Raw genomic sequence first — 6,000 nt, 5'->3', positions numbered from 1 at the left:
GCCCAAAAAGACAGCCAAATTAGGCAGTGCCTCGCAACTGTATTACTTTCGGGATCTCGGTCTAGTTCGGTTGCCTCATTTGGCGTAAGTCTGGAAAGACTTACTTGATTAGAAATGTTAGCCAGGCAGTGGTTAGGCCTGAATAAGGCATGCCAAATTTCAGACTTTCTTAGTTTCATAAGACTTTAGCATACTAAACTTCGGCAAACCTTAAGTTACCATTGCTACCTACCAGTCAGGAATTCCAATAATATACCGTACTTCGGCAATGCCACAGAGATTCGTGATCATAATCGAATCTGGAATTTTTCCGGCCAGCCAATGTTTGTTTTGCCTCATAAAGATCTGAAAAGATACGAACTAGGCTTGCCTTAGTCAGGCAAGCTTAGTTCGGGCCAAACTGAGTCTTCGGCAAGCCTTACCAAAATTTCTAATCGAGCACATTCATACATTTGGACATCTTCTTGAAAATAGAATGGCTTTCTAGGACCCTAAAACGTCGAATTTGGTCAAAACTCGGTTTTCGATAATCAGAGCGAAACCAGTAAATTTAATTTCTTTTTTTTTTTTGAAAATTTTTAATTTTCTCAGCGGTAAGTTAAAAATAAGGATTGGAACATGTGAACTGGTAAGTTTAATTCATTTATACTTTTAAGTTGCTTTGATAAAAAAGTAAGGAGTTTCAAATCAAATTATAAACCGTTGAAATATGAAACATCAGAGAAAAATGTAAGAGTGGTAATTTTTCTTATATGACATTCTTTAAACTAATGAATCGATTACAATGAATTATCTGTCTGTTAAAAAACGCTGCAGATACACACCTTATTAAAGCTTTTAAACAAGTTATGTAAATCTGTATCCTGTTTGAGCATTTGTATAATATGCATTTGTGGTGTTCACTTCATGAGGCTTCCTGATTTATTTTGAGATTTTTTTATTATAAATTTTGTAATAAGGGTCGGATTCAATGGTTTTTTTTTTTTTTTTTTTTTTTTTCAAAATTTTCGTTTATAGATGGTTTTTACAGAAAATAATACAAAACAAATACTTGAAGTGTTCATAATCGAGATATTGGAATTTTAAGTTTTCAATCATGTTTTTAAAACTGTGTATACACTGAAAAAAAGAAATACTTGTGCCAAATAAATTAATTTATTTGTGTCATTTTTTCAAATATTTTTTAATGACAAATAAATATATTTGGTACAACTAAATTTTATAATTTGATAGAAACATAACATTTATTTGTGGTTAGTAATTGATATATTTATGGTAAAGATATTAAATTTGTGGCAAATAACCTAAAATTTGGTGATACAATACATATATTTGAAGCCCTTATTTATTTGTAACAATTAGATCATTTCTTTGCCACAAATAAATCACTTATTTTATGCAATTAAACTACTCAAATATATTATATCTTATTCACAATTAAATATTTGTTTGGTCATATCCAAATATACGATATTTTTGGCTCAAATAAAAATTTTTTTTAGTGTATGCTTCGATTTCCTTAAAGATTTTCTATCTTAAACTTCTATCCATCTTACAACTTTTAGGCCCAGTTCGATAGTAGGTCTATATCGAAATCAATATATAATACGTAAAAAAAGTATACAGTGTCAAAAATCGGTACCGATAATAATTTATAGCGAAAAAAGAATTTTTTCAATATTCAGAAATCGAAAAAAAATAGTAATTATGTAAGACCCACTACCGGACCGATCTTAAAAGTTGCAGGATGAAGGAGTGTAAAATAGAAAACCTTCAAGAAAGAATACACTCAGTTTTAACAACATGTTTTAAACACTTCAAATATTTGTTTTGCTTTTTACTGTTCAAAATTCAATAATTTATCCGCTTTCTCGTTTGCAAAATGTTCCATTAGCGGCTTGAAAGCAAAATAAGCCACCACAACAATCTCGCTGGCTTTTACACTGCAACAATAAATAAATATAGGACAACTAAAGTAAAAATAGCTAAATAATTATATTTAAAATAAATATTTTAACCTACAGGTGCACCCGCTGTTCCACATCCTTGGACGCAATTAACTATTGAAAGTAGTGCGAATAACATAAAAAAGGAAATCAATTTGAAGCCCATTTTCGAAAATATAATTAATGGCAAACTGAAATAAAAAAGATATTAAAATGAAAATTTTCATATATAAATTCTGTCTATACACAGAGAAGAAATATTTCTTGACGCAAAAAAAATTTTACTAACGCTAAGAAATTTTTTATGTTTTGAACTGAAAACATTTATAACGGTTTCGTGGCAAATCGACGGTTACCAACAAATGCGTGATATTTTAGAACAGATAATGAATTATCATAAATATTCCGCTATCGATACAAAATTGCTGTAAGAAAAAAAATTTATTATAATAGAAACGAGTATAATTATTAACACAGTTTTCCTTAAAGTCAAGACCTTTAGGAACACAAAGTAAAATATTACCATCATAAAACTTTTTTAGAAATTTTTTTTAAAGATTAAGTTGAATGACTTTCGGGATTTTTCGAACTTTATCTATATTCTTTCTAGCTCATTTAATTCCCCCCCCCCTCCTTGCTACCATATTGCCGCCCACGCCTTTCTACATGGAGAGAAAAAAACAGTAATTTTTCCTATGTTGGCATTGTAACTATTACTATGTGAACATAGAAATTGTTTCAATGTAAACATAGGGGAATTTCCTATGGAAATTTAGCAAAAAATACTATGTATTGTAGAAACTTTTCCTATAATATATAGGAAACTTTCCTATGTTAAGATAGTAAAAGTTACTGTGTCTACATAGGGAACATTCCTACGTCAACATAAGAATTGTTCCTATATTAACACAGTAATTTTTCCTTTGTAGCATAGGAGTTTTTTCCATGTCAAACATAGGAATTATTAAAATGTTTAATACATAAGAAAAATTCTTGTGTAAAATAATTATAAAAGAATGATTTTTTTTTTCTTTTCGCAAATAGGTGAGATAATTATATTTGTTAGTAGCTAAATAAACATAAGCCAAACAAAAATGTACGTTTATGAGATAGATTAAAGATGATATAAATCTTGTACTTTAGGATTACTGAAGTAATTGACCTCAAGGTAATATGATGATCAAATATTAATCACATTTCGCTAACTTTCAGGTTTAAAACCAAGTTTATCTTAACAAAATTATATTCCTACACGAAGAAAAAAATATACATAGTAAAAACTACAATATTGTTGTAAAACTTACTAACAAATATGAAAAAACACATTCTTTATTTTAATTATTACAAAACATTCAGTCAAATTTACTGATTCGCAATTATTACATAAGAAGATATTACAAATTATTACACTGTAAAACCAAATGGGTAGTCAAAATTTACACACTTACTTAATAACATTGAAACGCCATTAGCAATCTATCGATATTTAATACACCGTGAAACGTGTTTTAAATGACTACAAAAAACTATAGTTTCGCTTATGGCCTTAAGCATAGAACACATTTAATATGTGTTAAAATAATACGTTTGTAACACACTTGGTTTTAGAGTGGCACCCGGGAAAAAATGATCAGACCTGACCATGCCTGTTCATATATGACCAGGCCTGAAATTAGACCTGACCATGCCTGTTCATGTATGATCAGGCCTGACATTAGACATGATCAGGCCTGATCATACCTGACCATGCCGGTTCGTGCCTGTCCATGCCGGTTCATGCCTGTCCATGCCTGTTCATGTCTGAAGCGTTGAATACGCTTAGGCCTGATCATACCTGATCATACATGTTCATGTCTGTCCATGTCCGATCATGCCTGATGTATGGGATCAAATTTAAAATCTTAGTTATAATTAAATATAACTACCTTAGTTATATTTACATATAGCTAACGTAGTTATAATTATATATAACTTATATAGAATTTCATATAACTATTAATCAACAATTAATAAATTAGATATAAAGTTTTATTAACTAAAATCTATCATGTATAAAATATAAAATTTTGTTGACTAAGAATCTATCACGTATAAGATTTTTATTACTTGAAGTTCATATGAAACTAACTTTTCAAGTCAATCTCTTAGGTCAACGGGTAGCGGGTTAAACTTCCGAGCGCAAAATCCACGATTCGAATCCTGCACACCCCCGATTGTTTTTGTTTCATTTTTATAGGAATAATTATATATAATTGTATAATATAGTTATCCATAATTATATATAATTATCCAGGGCCATTTTTTATCTGTAATTTTTTTACCCGGATGGGCCTGAACAGACATGATCAGACCTGAACATGTCTGGCCAGGTCTGGTCAGGCATGGTCATTTTTCATGCCTGATCAGGCCTGAAAACTCATGCCAGTTCATGTCTGATCAGGTCTGATCATTTTTTTCCAGGCAGTCTTAAGAAATTGTTATTATTTTCGAATATTATTGTATAAAATCCATTTATTAAAAAAATTATATAATTAATTTTAGGAATAATATATGAATATTTTTTAAAGGAGTAAGCTAAGTTGCACACTTGGCTTTGTGACATCTATGAGATAGAAGTTTTAAGGCTGGTTTTTTACTTGTCGATGAGGTACCAAAATATTGAGAAAACGATCAGAAATTTATATGACAAGATAATAACTCTATCCTTTACTTCTTTATTCGTAAATACCTCTATACTAAATAGAGTAAAAGCATTGATTTCATAAAATTTAATGTAAATATATCAAATTTCACATCATTATGTCCGTAGAACCCTAGTAAAAATGAAACGAGGCTTTGGCCAGTGCCTCGCTAGCGTCAGAATCAATGTTAGCGGTAGATGACAAACGAAGCGGCCCTCTTTTATTTTTACTAGGGAATCTGCATAACAATTATGTAAAATTTTATGAAATTTATGAAATTTTTATGAGACATATAAAATAGTTTTAAAAAAATTTATAAAGTTATGCAAACTTGATGAAATTTTACAAGAACAAAGTTTTAGTCTTTCACGAAATTTCCCAAAATATCATGAAATTTCACCAAATTTATAAAACTTTGTAAAACCATGTAAAATTTCACAAAAATATATAAAATTTCATATCAAAAACTCCTTGGGACCTCGTTAACAGTTTTTAAAACTTCATAAATTTTTATAAAGATATATATAATTTTATAAAATTATATATAATTGTATGAAATTGTATGCAACTTTGTAAAATTTCACTAATTTTATAAAACTTCATGAAATTTCATGAAGACATTATTTTCCGGGACGATAATTATTTTTCTGTGATAGTTTTGTTACACAACACTTTAACCCTTTCCTGGTTGACCTTGAATCCCTACTCTTGATTCGGATTGTACGTCTTCATTTTCAAATGAGAGTGTGCTAGCCTATTCAGAAGAGAAGAGACAAAAAAAATAGTAGAAGAGGAAGCATGCATGCACTAATACGATTAAATCGATACCCACACAGCCTTACTAAGAACTGTGATTGGTTTTATTCCCACACAGCTCATACCGGGACTCCTCGAGACTTCAAACCGGGAAAGAGTTAATGTCAATAATAATAATTTTTACTACGAGTAGAAAAAAAATCAAAGAATTTTTACTCAATTGCGAATCGATAACTTTTGTACATTAAAAATAGTGACCTTTACCATTTCCAATGATAATTATTTTATTGTGATAATTTTGTTGCATAACACTTTAATGTCAATCATAATAATTTTTACTACATGGAGAAAAAAATTAAAGAATTTTTACTATATTAGAAAAAACATAATTACAATCCGAGAAAGTAATCTCAAAATGTTGAAAAAAAATCAAAACTTTACGTAACCCAAAGTATAAATGACAACAGTTTATTTAGAATAATAATATCTGTTGATTAAAAGAATCACTGCTATCTATTTATATATGTATTATATATTGTTGGAATGTATCTGTATATTTGCTTATGGATATATCTCAAATGTTGCGAATAATCTAGTTCGAATGCAAGCATGCCAAC

This window comes from Microplitis demolitor, chromosome 2, assembly GCF_026212275.2.
Source record: "Microplitis demolitor isolate Queensland-Clemson2020A chromosome 2, iyMicDemo2.1a, whole genome shotgun sequence".
NCBI lineage: Eukaryota > Metazoa > Arthropoda > Insecta > Hymenoptera > Braconidae > Microplitis > Microplitis demolitor.
Note: the sequence above shows the minus strand (reverse complement) of the source record.